Source organism: Macrotis lagotis, chromosome 7 (genome assembly GCF_037893015.1).
Source record: "Macrotis lagotis isolate mMagLag1 chromosome 7, bilby.v1.9.chrom.fasta, whole genome shotgun sequence".
NCBI lineage: Eukaryota > Metazoa > Chordata > Mammalia > Peramelemorphia > Peramelidae > Macrotis > Macrotis lagotis.
In genome coordinates, this window is record NC_133664.1 from 181,076,236 (window position 1) to 181,094,011 (window position 17,776).

Here is a 17,776-nt window from a genome sequence, read left to right on the forward strand (position 1 = left end):
GCTTTAAAAGTTAAATTTTATATTTGATCTACAAGGTCATAGGGAAGCACCAAAGTTAATTGAATTGGGGGGGGCATATGGAGGGAGTTGAGCATTAAGATCAATTTGACATTTGAGCAAAGAATGGATTAAAATAGGGAAAGACTTGGGACAGGCATATCCACCAACAGACTATTGCAATAGTTGAGGAATGAAATGATAAGTTTCTGCATCAGGGTGGTGGAAGTAAAGAAGAAAGAAAGAAGTATATGAGATGTGGTGAAGGGTAACTGGGAAGATGATGCTTGTCCTTTGTTCTTGAAGACTATGACATCAGGGAGGTGATGCTATGACAAATACATGAATTGGATTTGAGTGAGGGAGTGCTGTGCCAAGTCACCAGCCTCACTTTCTCCTCCAGAGCCATCTGGGTCCAGTGGCCAGATATGAATCAGAGATTTATGAGATGAGATGCACCTGGATGCTCAAAGTTGAGTGACTTGCCCAAGGTCATACAGCTAATAATTGTTTAAGGTCGAATTTGAACTCAGGTCATCCTGACTTGAGGGTTATAGCCAATGCATATCTAACTGGGAGGATAATAATACCCTTGACAATAATAGGGAGGTTAGGAAAAGGGAAAAGAAGGAATGAGCTCCATTTTGAACATATTGAGTTTAAGATAACAGCATAGTTGACAATTATGTAGCAAGTATTCAAAACATTTGATATCATTATCTTTTCTGATCTCAATAATCCTAAATGTCAGGTACTAGATGGTATCATTATCAAAACTTAACACCAAAGTGGTACGATGGAAGGCATGTTGACTTTGCACTCAAAGGTTCTGGATTCAAAATCTGATCTCTGACATTTACTGTGGGTGAAATCTTGGATGAGTCATTTTGTTTTTTAAAGAATGTTTCCTCATCTTCAAAATGGTACACTAGAATAGATGGTCTAAATTTCCTTCTAAATTCCTAAATTCTAAAGATTCAACTGGTCAGAGGCAAGGTTAGAACCTAAGTTTTATTTAACTCCCAGTTCAAAACAATCTTCACTACACTACTATGTCTCTCAAACATTTTTTCAACCAAACAATGTTGAATAGTTATTCCTTATTGATGAAAGTGATATGACATTTTTATTCTCTCTGTGAATCCTTTAATTTCTTTCCAAACCTAACAAATCTAGGGAGAAGATCTGAATAACAAGCACTGACAAAAGTGGAGAGTTCAAGGAATTTGGTAAGCTTAGAACCCAGGAATTTTAAAAAACTGTAAAAAAAAATTGAAAAACCCAAGTTTTAGAATTTGAAAAGATGTTAGAAGTCACCCAATCCCTATATTATGTATAATATGTGTGTTTAATTATATGTGTGTGTGTGTGTGTGTGTGTGTGTGTGTGTGTATATGTCTCCTCTATACTATCTTTAACAAATGCTGATTTACTTGAAGATTTCCAGACAAAGAACCTATTCCTTCATTGCTAACTTATTCCACTTTGGGAAGCTCTAATTTTTAAGAAACTTTTCTTTTTTGTAAATTGAAATCTGACCTGAAATAACTAAAAAAATATCAATAGTTTTCCTTGTCTTTTCAATGAATATCTGTCACTTATAAAGATGATTTACTTTCCAACAAAGTTTCATATATTAAAATGGGGCATGGAGTGTGTTCAGGGAAGACTAGCACCTCTGCTGTTTGGGTTGATCTCCACTTTTGGTGCCTACCTGATCTATCTAACTTTTACCTGTCACTCTAAGAAGCTGTAGCATGCACAACATCCAAACCCCACTAAACAATTTTCACATATGGGCTGAACGAGATTAAGGATAACAGAGAATCTCAAACCCCTTGATGAGTTAGGTAAGTGTCTACCCCATGCATGTGAAGACTTTCCCTAGCAGAATGGGTAGATGAGAACAATTTGTTGCAATGGACATGAAGATAGCTAAAGCAGACTCTGTGGAGTGATTAAAGTTTGGTCAGTCATCAAAGATATCAATGCAATCTGAGTCATCACCAATCATCTTAACTCTGTCCTGCCACTGGACTTGGATGACTCTGGAAGAAGGAGTGAAGCCAGTTGACCTCAAGTAATTCTGTCTCACTTAAATTCAATTTACATGCAAGTCAAAAGATAATATTAAGGTATGTATATATAAATGTGTGAATAGATACTTTAAAGTTATATATAGATATAGACATATGTGTATTGGTGGTAAATATTAATTTAATTAGATATCAAAATTCAAGATTCTCTAATTAAAAAAACACTATGCTCCCTAACTTGTACTAGTTTGTAAAAGCCAATAGTTAAATTTTCAGGGCAAACCTTTTAACTTCAGAGATCAACAAAAGTTACAAATCAGGGTTTGAGTTGTTGTTTTGTTGTCTAGACTTAAGAAAGGGATGGGTAAAATGTTAGGAATGTAGATTAAGGGGCGACTAGGTGGCACAGTGGATAGAGCACCAGCCCTGGAGTCAGGTCACTTAAACCCACTGCCTTGAAAAAAAAAAAGAAGAAGAAGAAGAATGTAGATTAAGTCTAAAAGTGTGTCACACATAAATTTATTTTTATGTTATTTATATTTTATATATTATATATAATTATTATTTTTATATTATTTCTTTCCAAGAGTTTTTTTAAACAAAAGTTAAAAATTTACCAGCACATCATTGAATAAACTTTTCTCTGTGAAAAAGATCACACTATTGTAGAAAGAACATTGCTGTTATCACTGTATAGTTGGGAGCACTCAAGAAAGAGACAATCCAATGGATAGACTTCATTGGTTTTTTTACTCACCATTGAGAACATAAAAATGAAAATAAAATAATGTCTGTTTCCAAGGAGTTTATATTTTATCTTAGGAGACAATATATACATATGACACTATATTAACTTACAAGAAGACTCATTTTCCTGAATTCAAATCTAATCTCAGAGACCTAATAGCTGTAAGATCTTGAGCAAGTCACTTAATCCTATTTACCTCAGTTTCCTCATCTGTAAAATAAGAAGAAAATGGCAAACTATTCCATTATCTTTGCCATGAAAGCCCCAAATGAAGTTGCAAAGAGTTGAATTATAATGAACAATTGAACAAAAATAAAACAAAATTTTGGAAGTTATAATGAACAATTGAACAAAAATAAAACAAAATTTTGGAAGTAGAGGCACTGGTGGCTGGTCACTATCAGGAAATGCTTCATATTAGATGATGGCACTAACCCTAACCCTCATTCTGAGGGAACTAAAGGTTGTTAAGAGGTGGAGATGAAAAAGAAACAGAATTTAGTTGTGAGAAATAATCTGTGCAAAGACATGGACATGGGAGATATTATATATGAGGAATGAAGTCTAAGTATTATGTAAGAAAAGGATTATACTTGGTTATATACTAATCTTTTATTATTTAGTCATTTCAGTTCAGTCCAACTCTTTGTGGTCTGACCTTTCTTTTTTCAGTTCATTTTACAAATGAAGAAATTGAGTCAAATGGGGTTAAGATACTTGTCCAGGGTCACACAGCTGATTTGAGGCTGAATTTGAGGTCTTCCTGACTCCAGGCCTGGTATTTTATCCACTGTGACATTTGGCTACCCATATGGTAACATATTGTATTATACACTAACTGTTCTAGGTTATATGCTATTATTTTTTTCAAGTAAGTAACTTCTTTATAGAAAGAAATTTTGGGAAACTTTGGGAAAGAAATAATATAAAGCTACACATAGCAGAGGAATAATGCATAAGTGGAAACTTGAGTACGTTTAAGTACTAAGTAGTATGCTTGTAAGAGAAGCAATGTGGTAGAGCATCTAGAACTCTGGATTTGGCATCAGCAAGAACTGAGATTGAATCTTGCTTCAAATATACTGTGTGATCCTAGACAAGTCACCAAACCTCTCTTATTCTTGGTTTCCTCATCTGCAATGGGAAAAAATAATAATAGTACCTTCATTTAAGGACTGAAGGTCAAGGGAGGTAAAGACTGCAAACTTTAAAGCCTGGATATAAACATTAGCTACTGCATGACATGGAATGACATTGTATGAAAAATATTTTAGGGCAAATAACAGGAACACTACATTCTAATGAGTAATGAGCATTACATAACAGGAGAGATAAGCAATAACTCCCACACATTTCATGTAAATGTTACTATCAAGTGGAAAGTCAAAATGTAAAAGAAAAGTAAAGAAACACATTATTTGGTTGTTTCCCTTGGTTACACATTTTTACATAACAAGTCATCAATTGTTTAAAATGGTCATTTCTTTTGTTGTTCATTTTTAATCCATTCCTTAGGAAAGCCCAAATTTAGTTTTCCTTTCCCAATTCAAAATAGTTCTTGAAAGGATTCTGAAGAGGCTTCCAAGATCCAGTCAGGTGTATACCTGAACTACCACCAATGAATATATGGCTAATAGGTCTGTGGTTTTAAAGACCTGAAACATGAAATCCCACAAGCTCTCTTAATGCTTCAAAGTCTCACAGTAATAACTCACCTTTGTAGAACACTTTATATTTTTTCTTTTTTAAAAGAACTTTTTATCAATATATTTTGCTTTTTTTTTTTTTACAGGGTCTAAATTTCCTTCTCCTCCTCCCAGAAAGCTATTCCTTATAACAAAGAATTTTTTAAAAGAAAAGAAAAATCAAGAGAGAGGAAAAGATAAAATAGAAAAGTCATTTAAAACATGGAAAAATCTGACCAACTTTTTTTTTTATCATTACTCTTGTAGGTCATCATTGAAGCATTAGTATATTCATTTTAGACCTGAAGAAATGGAAGCTCACATCATAAAACCTAATAAATGATAGACCAAAGTCTCAAGGCCAGATTTTCTGTATAGGTTGAATAGATCAATGGCTGGATATGGTACACCGGAGGATCAGTCTCACAGACTCCTTTTTGGCCAATGGGAATACTCTCCCATGGGACGTGGAAGTATAATTTATGAGTGACTGCCTATGACTATCTTTCCCAAATATTATAGCTCCGATTCTCAACAGAAAACTCTGGTGTTACATGTAGCTGGAATTTATTATGATGTTAGTTGGGTACTAGCTAGCTAGAAGAGGTAAAATCTTGATTTGACCTAATTTAAAAAAAAAAGCAAGAAAAGAAAGTGGCTGAAAGGGTCCCTGCATTCTTAACTAATTAAAAGATAAGAATAAACATGCAGAAGAGAGAAGTGCCCTGATTTCAAAGATTCCCCGGCTATTTGAGCAGTACTTACCCCTCTGCCAGGTGGACATGTTTCTATGTTTAGCTCTAGGCCCAGAAATTCTTAACCTTTTTTCTGTGATGAATCCCTTGGACAGCCAGGTGAAGCCCATGGTCCTTTTCTAAGGATGATGTTTTCAAATAATAGCAGAAAATATATATAGGATTTTTAAAAGCAAATTATGCTGAAATATAATTATCAAAATAATTTTTGAAACTCAAGTTCACAGATCCAAGTTAAGAACCTCTATTCTAGCCCATCTCTTGCCACAAATTTCAATTCTTTTTTTTCCTTTTTTTTTAAGCAGCATTACTCATGAATACAGGGAACGGGTGGTAAAAGTCAGTGAAAATAAAATCACAGACCTTTAGGGCTGAAAGGAATCTTCTATATCACACAGCCCATTTCCTTGATCTTATAGATGATAAAACTGTGACTCAGAGAGTTTAAATGACTTGAACAGGGTCATACAGTTAGCAGTTGGCAGAGGCTACATGGTTTATTGGCAAGAGTCGCCTCTTTCCTTCTGTGGTGTTCTTACCATTACCATTGTCTTCCCATGTTTTCTCAGGCTTTCCATCCCTGCATGAACCTGTAGAAGTCTTACCTTCACAGGATTATGTAACATACCCCCTGACCTGCACACTGGAGAACTGGACTTAAGAGACAGTAGTACTTTCTTTCCAAAGAGTACTCAAGAGCCAGACTATTGCTATATTCCAAGTACAAAGGTGAAAAGATTTCCACTGTTATTAATGACTCCAGCAGAATAATGGGAAAGTGTGGCAACACTGGTTTCTTCACTAATGGCCCAGTTCCATAATCTCTTTCTTCCATCTAGCCCTACTGAATTCCAGGTGACTTCTGTCTCTGTGTGGGAGGGGAAGAGAATTGAATTGAAGACATGGAAACAGAAAGGAAATTTTTCATGGTGGGTCTTTGCAATATCAGTTGATACATGTATATATATATATACATATATATATGTACATATGTATGTATATATATAATGCCTGTTAAATTCAAATTATTACAAGAAACTTGAATAAAAAGAAGTCCCAGAATCAAACAACCAACCAATTACCAAGTATTTATTAAGCTCCTACGACATCCCAAGTACCATGGTAGACACTGGAGCTATAAAGACAAAAATGAAACTGTCACAACCATTCTATCAAGAGAGACAACATGCACATACACAAGTATTTACAGAAAAAAAATATGTGCAGAATAGATTAATAATGCAAGGTTGTTAGGATATCAACAGTTGGGGAAAATAGAAAATGTCGCATAGAGAAGGTAAGGACTGAGCTCTGAAGAGTAGGAAATAAGGGATTGTAAGTTAGAGGTGATTTTGGCATTGGGGAATCAAGGTTTAACTTTTTTTAACCTTTAAGTTCTTTCCTCCCTCTTTATTATTGACTGTTCAGTCTTTCTTGGAAGAAATCAATCATAGGTTGTTGCTTTTTTCCTTGATTTTTGACTATCCTAGTGTACAACTGGGTAGTTCTCTGGATATTATTCCTTGTAAGTCATTTTTATTTTCTTCGATCTCCTGAATTCTGGGTAATATTAGCCCCAATCCAGCTAAGGTCACATTTCAACAGATCTTATGCTCTCCTAGTCCTCCTGGTCCCTGACCTCCAGAAAATAAGGGAACATGCTTCATTGAGACAAGCCATTATATATCTCCACTCATCAGAATCCCTGCGCCAGGTGGCAAGGGTAGAGGATGACATGGAAACAATCCCATCTTTCATTTCCCCAGCTTCTGTCACACACACCCCTCCAACTTGAAAACTGACCACAAAAATGCAGTGAGGAAATGTTTGAAAAGCTCTGAATCTAAGTGAGGAGCAATGACAAAGTCCAACCATTGTTTTTCTGAAGGGGAAAGGATCCATGATGAATTGTAAAGGTTTTGCCTGTTTCCTTTGTAGGGTGAATGAAATAAATGAAATTGTGTTCTACTGTGTGAATGAATCCTCTTGAGTCTATAAAGCACTTTGTCAATGATATTCATAGTTCTCCAAATCTAGTCTACCTTTTCCTTCTTTCTTTCTTTTTTCTCATTTCTTCCCTTTTTTCCTTCTTCCTTCCTTCCTTCCTTCCTTCCTTCCTTCCTTCCTTCCTCCCTTCTCCCTTCCTCCCTCCCTCCCTCCCTTCCTTCCTTTCCCTTTCTTCCTTTCTCTTTCTTTCTTCTTTCTTTCTTTCTTTCTTTCTTTCTTTCTTTCTTTCTTTCTTTCTTCCTTTCTTTCTTTCTTTATTTCTTTCTTTCTTTCTTTCTTTCTATATTTCTTCCTTCCTTCCTTCCTTCCCTATAATTTCTATTCAATTAACAGCTTCATTCTCTGACTTTAAATTAAGGGCAGTATCTATTCAATGTAATTACTTTCCATGTAGCTTGTGGAGTTAAAGCAAGCAGCTGCTAAACTAAGGGAGCATCTAACCAAAGCCATATGGCCCTACATAAAGTAAGAATTCATTTGAAGGAGATCCATTAAGTATAAATTAAATCAAGAATGACACTGTACCAGTCCCCCCACCCCCAAAGAATTTTCAATTTATTTAAAAATAAGATGTTCAAGAGTTTAAACAAGTGGTTTAAAACAAATAAAATGGGTGTATAAGGTCTTTGGAAGAAGAACCTAGTGCAATATCCTACACATATTAGATTCCTAATAAATTTTTAGATTGATTTATTGATAGGAAGAAGAATTTAAAAACTATTGCCATGTCCATACTGAAAAAGTATAGAGTCCTTAAATGCTATTTAAAGTGTTATTATTTGTAAGAGCAGAACTCTCTCATTTAGGGTCTTGCATGGTTTTTGCTAATGTTACAAACAACTGCAATTAGTATTAATGAGCTAGAATTTCAGCTGAAAGGCTATAGAAAATAGCTGCTCCAGTTCCTGTCTTCCAAGTCACTCATTCTTTAATGCTTTGTAACCTGGTTTCTTCTAGCCTTTTCATTCAATTGAAAGAGTTTTCTTAAAATGACAATTCTACCAAAATTAAACTACTCTTTTAGTGCCCTACCAATCAAAATTCCAAAATAATTACTTTAATGAGTTAGAAAAAATTGTAAGCAAATTCATATGGAGAAAGAAAAATTTGAGAATCCCTAGAAATTTATATTGAAAAAAAGTGCAAAAGAAGGGGGCTTAGCCCTACCAGATCTAAAATTATATTATAAAGCATCAGTCATCCAAATTTTCTGGTATTGGCTAAGAATTAGAGTGGATCAATGGAATGGACTAGGTGCAATAACAGGAAATGATTATAGTAATCTGCTGTTTGATAAACCCAAAGAGTCCAGCTATTGTGATAAAAACTCTCTCTTTGTTAAAAACTGTTGGGAAAATTGGAAGTTAGTATGGAAGAAACTCAGATTAGACCAACACCTCACAACCTATACCAAGATAAGGTCAAAATGGATACAGGATCTAGACATAAAAAAAAAACAATTTTATAAGCAAACTAGAAGATCAAGGAATAGTTTACCTGTCAGATCTATGGAAAGGGAAGCAATTTATGACCAAGGAAGAGATGGAGAACACCATTAAAATAAACTAGATAATTTTGATTACATTAAATTAAAAAGCTTTTGAACAGACAAGACCACTGTAACTATGTTCAAAAGAAATGTAGTAAATTGGAAAATAATTTTTATGACTAGTGTTTCTGACAAAGGATTCATCTCTAAAATATACAGAGAACTGAGTCAAATTAAAAAAAAAAAAAAGACAAGCCATTCCCCAATTGACAGATGGTCAAAGGATATGCAAAGGCAATTTACAGATGAGGAAATCAAAGCTATCCATAGTCATATGAAAAATTGCCCTAAATCACTAATTATTAGAGAAATACAAATTAAACCATCTCTAAGGTACCATCTCATACCTCTTAGACTGGCTGATATGACCAGAAAGGACAATGATCTATGTTGGAAGGGATGTGGGAAATCTAGGACACTAATACATCATTGGTGGAGTTGTGAACTCATCCAACCTTTCTGGAGAGCTATTTGGAATTATGCCCAAAAGGCAACAAAAAAATGTGCATACCCTTTGATCCAGTAATACCACTACTGGGTCTATACCCTGAAGAGATTATGAAAAAAGGGTAAAAACCTCATCTGGACAAAAATGTTCATAGCAGCTCTGTTTGTGGTGGCAAAGAAATATAAACTGAGGGAAATGTCCATCAGTTGGGAAATGGCTTAACAAACTGTGGGATATGTATGTGATGGAACATTATTGTTCTATTAGAAACCAGGAGGGATGGAAATTCAGGGAAGTCTGGAAGGATTTGCATGAACTGATAGAGATGAGCAGAACCAGAAGAACATTGTACACCCTAACAGCAACATGAGAGATGATCCACCTTAATGGACTTGCTCATACCAACAGGGCAACAACCAGGCACAATTTGGGGATATCTGTGATGGAGAATGCCATCTGTGTCCTGAGAAAGAATTGGAGTTTGAATAAAGACCAAAGACTTTCTATGTAACTTTAATTTATAAAAATGTTTTATTATGTAATTCTGCTATATCTCACACTATATGTTTCTTCCTTAAGGATATGATTTCTCTCTTCATATTCAATTTAGATCAATGCATACTATGGGAATGATGTAAAGACTAACAAACTGCCTTCTGTGGGGGTGGGGGGAAGGAATCAAGATTGGAGGAAAAATTGTAAAACTCAAAATAAATAAATAAAAACTTTCTAAAATTAAAAAATAAACAAATAACCAGTTCAAAAAGAAAAAGAAAGTGTTCTCTCCAAAGTTACCAATTATCTCTTCTGCTGCTGCTGACTGTCCACTCCTCTTGAATGCTCCTCCTCTCTGAGTTTTTGTAAAACTATTTTATTCTGGTTTTTTTTCTTACCTTCTCTCCTATCTGCTTATTTCTGGGGCCACATTTCAGGAGAGACATCGACAAACTAGAGCATAACCAATGGATAATGTCACAAATATTGAGGGAAAATCATATCACAAAAGTATTAGACAAAGAAGTTCAAGATATTTAACCTAGAGAAGACTTTAAGTGTGAGAAGAGAGAAAAGGGCAGGGACAAGATTGCTATCTTCATATATCTGTTGCTTTTGTTAAGTCATTTTTCAGTTGTGTTTGACTCTTTGTGACCCCATTTGGGGTTTTCTTGGCAGATATATTTGGAGTGGCTTGATATTTCTTTCTCTGGTTCATTTTACAGATGAGGAAACTGAGATAAACAGGATTGAGTGACTTGTCCAGAGTCACATAGGTAGTATGTGTCTGAGACCACATATGTAGTCAAGAAGATGTCTTTCTAATTTCAAGTCCAGCACATTATCCACAGAACCATCAAGATATCTCAATAGAAAAGAGATTAGACTTGTTTTACTAGCCTCTCCCAGGCTACTCAGGAAGAAACTGAAAAGAAACATATTTAAATTTGGTATAAGGAAAAAACTTCTTGAAAAGTTGAACTCTCTTGAATTGGAACAGGTGCTTCATAAAGTTGTGAGTTCCCCATCTCTGTAGGTCTTCAAGAGGAACATAGATGACTACCTGTCAAAAAGTTATGGTTTTAAAGTCATATATGCAATGGACTGCAATCAAGTTGGTCTTCTCTCTATTGCTCACAACACTCCTGTGATTTTGCCTTTGCACTAGTGTCCTCCTTTCCTAGAATGAAACCCTACACTAGTTCTGCCTTATAGAATCTTTTCTCATACCACTGGCCCTCTTTGAAAAATGGACAAATAACAAGGACCATTTTCTGCATGTAGACTTCCCTGCTCCTTCCAACTCCTAATGCTCTCTCTTTCAAACTACATTGTGTTTAACTTGCACATATTTGTATTTAATCATTTTTTTTGCTATTCTATATGTATTTATTGTCTGCCCCCATTTGAGAGTGAGCTTCTTGAGAGCAGCAATTATTTCATTCTTGGTACTTTTATTCTCAGAACCCAACACAGCATAGAGTAGGTAGGTATTTAATAAATAAATTGATTGCTCGATATTTTGAAAAGAATGCCTATTGATATACAGGTTGTATTAGTGGGCATTGAAGGACCTTTCCAAGTTTGAGATTCTATAATCCTGTGATTCAGGGCTTATAATTTTTATAGGAAGTGAAAAACCCATGCTTACTATGCCTCAACAATAGAATTTCAGTTTAGTGAATGTTTCTTTTTAGTCTTAAAAGAAGCAAAAATAAAAAGCCATGAAAGTCCTATTTTGATGACTCATTGTGGTGTGGAGGTGACCTTCCTAGCTAGTTAAGAAGGTGGCAGAACAAACGTTTTGGCTGAGCTTCCTTATCAGCCTGAAAGGTCTGCTGTCTTGAGAGTCAGCCTAACTCAATTCAAAGAGGTTATCATCAAATTGGCCACAAGGTGATAAATTTTTTGGCCACAGCAGTTCTCCAAGACGATTTACTAATTGTGTGAGGGGTTGAAATCTGCCTCGGTGGAGGAAGTAACAGCATAGATGAAATCACATATCTCTGAAGCCTCAAAATATAGAAAAAAAGCATTTTATGTGTTATCTTGTGTTTCTTCACAATAACTTCAGTAAAGTAAGAAGAGAGACAGCTCTGATGTTTCCATCTAGCATATATGGAACCAACTGTAAGAAGAACTGAAGTTCTCAAGGTCACACATTATTTGTTATGCCACAGGAGATTAATCAAAATAGATAAATCATGAAGTGCTAAATTAATGTCTACTAATTTTTGTTACATCATGAATTTATATCAGTTATAAGGATATAACAAATCAAATTTTACTTTAGAACTCATTGAGACATGTTTTGAAATGAATTTCTGGGTGAAATATCCCTTTTAAAAGTCAATTTCTGGTATAAGCTAAGATGTTTATGATGTTAAGCTCTGTTTTTATAAAGGCAGTTTATACAAGTCATTGTAAATGAAATATTGATCAGAAGAGGAAGAGGGAAAAGCCTTCAGGTAGAAATAATCTGTCAGAGAAACTGGATTGGAAAGAAATTGAACTAATCAATTTTGGAGCAGATTTCAGGGAGGAGTTTCACTGGAAGTCTAAATATGTCTTATATGGGTATAATATCACATTTGTTGTTTTGTCTTAGAGAAAGAGAAAACAGTGAAATCAGAGAGAAAGCAAACACATCTTCCTGACTAATATAGAAATCAAAGAGGCAAATAAGGACCATCCTTTTCATTAATTAGAAAAGACTAAACAAGAGAATAATCAAACTGTGCCAAAAAAAGAAAAAAGTCACAAGTAGCCACAATTTTTAAGGAGAACAAACTGCCAGAGGAGCTTTGTATGCCAAGTCAGGTTGAAATCTCATTGCCTCCAACAAACCTCAGAGAAATATTATTTCAAGGTAAGGATTCCAAGTAATTAGGAAAAGGGGAGGGAAACAGTCTAGTAAAGTATTTGGATAGCACACTAAGATGGAATAAGCTAAGGTTAATAATGATTAAGGGTTAGTTGGTTCCCTTTTGTTTCATCTTCAAAATGGATATTTTGAAATACTAAACTAATTTAAAATTGATTTTAAATATCAAATTCAATGTTTTACTGAAGAACTGTAGCTCACTGTAAAGCATATACCCCAAGAAGATTAAAGATAGATAGAATATACAATAACATATTTGTAACAGAACTTTGTATTAATTAACAAAGAACAGGAAGCAAAATAGATGTTTATTGCCTGGAGAATGGCTAAAGAAATTATGATACATGCATGTATTTTTTCTGCACCATAAAAAAATAACAAATATAAAGACTAGATAAATATGGGAAGATATGTGAACTAATACAAAACAAACTAAAATTCTTTATAATATACACAATCGAAACATCAATATAAATAGAAAGGATACTTCTCCCTTCAAAAAAATGAAATTTAATAGTGTCATAATGAATCTTGCTCCCCCCAAAATAGAAAAAATGTACTATCCTCCCTTCTTTGTAGAGATGAAGGACTATTGATGTGGAATATTTCTCAGACTTGATTGATATGTCAGTTATTTTTGCTGAACTTTTTTCTTCTTTATTCTTTGTTAAAGGAAACAATTTGCCTAGGGCAGAAGACAGAAATATTTAGAAATGAAGATAGCAATAAACAAACTTTGCTAACAAATAAAATATATACAAAATGAAATTCACTCAATTATTACAATCATATAAAAGTGTATATGTATATTTTGGTAGATAAATTAAAGTAAATAATTAAATTTCAATGTTTAATTTTTAGGAGTCCTATTTAAGTCAAAATTTTTAAAATTATGTACTAGTAGAAGATATAATAATTCATAACTTTAAATCCAGTAGCTCTTGGGCATGGAACTAAAAGGAAGGCTCACAAAAGCATAAGCCTGACAAATGAAACAGCAAACCTAACACATTCTTCTGTCTCCTTATAGCAATATCCTTGCATTTTAAATAATATGATATAGTGGAAAAATTTGGAGTGAAAACATCAGGGTCAAATTCCTAAGTCAATTATTTACTAGTTGTAAGACCATGAGCAAGTTATTTCTTAGTTTCCACTTATATGAAATGGAAATAATAATACTTGCTTGCTCTACTCCACACCATATTTGCCTTTATCATCCTTAATAACCCAATATTTGCTGTGTTGAAACTCTGAGAAAAAAAGAGGCTCTAAAAATTGCTATATAGATAAATCTTTAGCCAAAGAAATAGTTTCCTGAATATTGAACTTCTAAGTCTATACTTGATGTCATCTTCCTTGACATACCAACAAACATTGCCATGACCAATCAAGATGTAAAAAGGGGGCTTGAGACTTGTCAAGCAATTTTCCCAAAAATCCAAGATCATTATGATGTACAGGATTCTAGGAAGTCTTTCAGAGCAGCAGGTAATAATTCCTTAAGTTCAAAGTTTTCATGGCAACACCGGTGGGATAAGCAAGGCAGAGTTACATTTATGAAGCCATGATGCCAAGTACCATGATTGCTATCAGCACAATCATCAAATGTTTATTAAATACCACAAGTGGACCAACCTAGACCTAGTAATAGTCTTTTCCAAGAGCAAGATTAACAAGGATCAGACTCTATTCAAAAAGTGGGCCAAGAAAATTCTTGCAATGGCAGGCTTCTAGACTTGGACCCCTGCCAGTCTGCCCTCCCTCAATACCTGTCCCCCAACCTTGTCTTTCTGTAAACAATACTTAGGACCTCAAATTGATCTACAGGGTATAAGACCCTGATGATAAATTAATGCTACTGAGCCTAATGGAAAGCAGTCCTAGTCTGCAAGCATTCACAAGTTCAATGCTGATTTCCACAGAAGCTGCTTCATTTCTCACTCATTTTTCATGGTACTTCAAATCTCTATGACAGAATAATTACCACTGGTGTGGGACTTACTCCTGATCTCCTCCCAAGTCTTTTTTTTTTGGTTCCTAAATATTGCTTTAGATTATGTGCCTAAGTGTATGAAATCAGCCCCATCCCTCCCAGATCCTCTTCCTGGTTGCTCCTCTACAGATGGCACAATTATCAGGTTTAATCCTATCCCCAGGGCCACGACTTTAGATTTACTTGCAATGACCTCACAAGTGACTCAATTTGCTCCATATCAGAAGCTGCTCTTTCTCTCTCCCCATGCCAGTTTCATCATCTTAAAGTTTCATCTGCACCACAGTCAATCCCATCTTCTTGCTTCGGTCCAGATCAAGTAGAACCCTAGGGACTCAGTCCAGTTCAGGGAAGTCCTGAGTTTTGCTTTGCTCTGAATGATTTCTTTCATGAATACTGTCTTCTGGACTGAGCTAAAAGAAATTGACTTTAAACATCACCTTGAATGATGTTTCAGACCCAAAATCAAGTTTCTACTTTCCAAAACTGAAAATAAAGTCAAAATGATTTTCTCACTCTCCTCTAACCTGTTTTTGTGTTTTGATAGATGTAATGTCCATTTTGGATGATTTTGTGTGCCCCTTTCCAAGTTCAACTATTTTCTTACTTTAAACTAATTATTTATACCAATGACTTCTTCTGTGTATTATATTTAGGATTCCCTGACTTACCAAAATTAAAAAAAAAAAACCAATGATAATGTGAAATGGACTCCATGAGAACTAACCATTATTATTTCTTTAAGTAGGAGAGGGATAAGAAACAAAGGATCAGGGTCAGAAAATGCTATGCTTAACTAACAGCCATAGAAACTGAAATCTAGAGGTAGATTTTAGAGTAGGAGTGCATGGTCTGAATCCCAGCTCTGCCTCTCAGAGACTTAGGAAAAGTCACCTCTTACTTCTCTGGTCTTCAGTTTTTTTCATCGGTAAAATGAAGAGGTTAGACCTTATGACCTCTGAGGTCCCTTCAAGCTCTAAAAATCTGAACCTCCTCTTTGGAACTGATCAGTATCAATATAAATATCCTTATATCACCCTATCAGCATACATATTTAGCTTCTGTCTCAGTTTCAGTGGGGAGAAAGAAAGTTGTCACTTTTCCTTCTTTTCTGGGCCACCTTCAGGAAAAGCAGTAAAAGTGACCCATGGTGGGTCAAGTAAAAAGATAGCATTTTCAGATTACTTTGACCACCCACATTGACAGCCTACTCAGGCAAATTTCTTTCGTGCCATTTCAAGTGACTAAGTTGCTTTTTCAAAGAGCCATGGCATTTGATCTTTAATAGACCAGAAACATGACCATATACTGGGTCTTCCCATTTCCAACTGAGTCCAAATCCATGATTATTTCCTCTTGGAGACCACTGCTACTTATTGAACCAAGTATACTGGACAAAATTTAAAATAAATTAATAACTCCTTTTGTGCCCTAGCTGCCCTTTCTTGAGAAAAAAGGAAAGATGAGGTGGCTAGGTGTGGAGTAATTACCTAGCTGTGTGGCCTTGGGCAAGCCACTTAACCCCATATGCCTTGCAAAAACCTTAAAAAAAAAACAAAAGGAAAGGAAAAAGGAAAGCACATAGTTTTATTTCCAGAGTTCCAAAGTCATTCATCAAAATATTTGACTATAGGCATTTAACTAAATTCAATTTTATATAAATGTATTATAGAACCTCCATGTCAATGATGGGGAATCCTTTTTCTGCCAAGGGTCATTTGTATATTTAATATCATTTGAACACCATACAAAATTATCAACTTAAAAATTAGCCTGCTATATTTGGTCAAACATTTAATTAATTCATTCCTATAAAACTCCTAGATTCCGGCGGCTATGTGGGGTAGTGGATAAAGCACCGGCCCTGGAGTCAGGAGTACCTGGGTTCAAATCCGGTCCCAGACATTTAATAATTACCTATCTGTGTGGCCTTGGGCAAGCCACTTAACTCTATTTGCCTTGCAAAAACCTAAAAAAAACCTCCTAGATTCATTGAATTTAAAGTCCCGTCTGTGGTTGCCATGGCAGCTCCAGACCAAATGATTTCACTGAGGTCCAGATATTCCCTAACCTTGCTCTAAATACAGAGCATGGAAGGAAACATTACAAAATGGATAGAGGACTGACCTGACATTCAACACAGACTGTGTGTGACCTTGGGCAAGCCACTCATTTCTTAGGAACCCTCAGGCAGTTGGCTAAATTGCAGAGTAGATGTAGATGTCAGAGGAAGGGTCTGAGGGGGTGTTCTGGAACCAGCTCCAATAGTTTGTTGTTGTTGTTTTTGTTTGTTTGTTTTTTTAGGTTTTTGCAAGGCAAATAGAGTTAAGTGGCTTGCCCAAGGCCACACAGATAGGTAATTATTAAGTGTCTGGGACCGGATTTGAACCCAGGTACTCCTGACTCCAGGGCCGGTGCTTTACCCACTGCGACACCCAGCCACCCCGCTCCAATAGTTTTTGAGAGCTGATTGCTAAATTTTCAATATAAGGAAATATAATTCCAAAATCTTCAAAAAAGTACAAATCGGAGTTTGATTTATCATTTTATTGACTTGCTAGACTTAAGAAAGTCTTACTAATTCGGGTTAAATTTAAAAGCACATCTTTTGTACATTTTTTTTTCCTGGAGAGGTTGGAGTTTTCTGAAGTTTTTAAACATCTCCTAGCACATCTCTGAAAGTTCCTCACTGGAAATTCCCTATACCAATGAAATTACGAGCAGAGACGCCCTGCACAAATTCACAAAACACTACGGGAGGTGTTAGAGAAACCTTTAAAACTTCCAAATCTGGAAACTCCTACCTGGTTTGTAGCAAAAGATTATATTCTCCTTCACGCCCCACCCTGGATAATGCTGAAATGTGTAGTCAATCACCCCTGTAGTAAGAAGAAATACAGATGAGACAAAAGGCTGAATTTTGTTCCAGTCTTCACTGGCAATTTGATGGCTCCTCCATTTCAAGCTACCCTCACATTGCAGTATCTGTATAGGGTGAAGATCCTCCTGGGCTGCTTCTATCAACGTCTAGCAAGGCAAATCTTGAAACAGCCCATAATTAAAAGCTGTGGAGAAACTTACACAACAAAATCTGAAACTACCCCTACTTTTTTTTTTCTTCCTTTTTCTCTTTCTTTTGTGGTGGAGGTGGGAAAGGGAATGTTATTAGGGAAAAA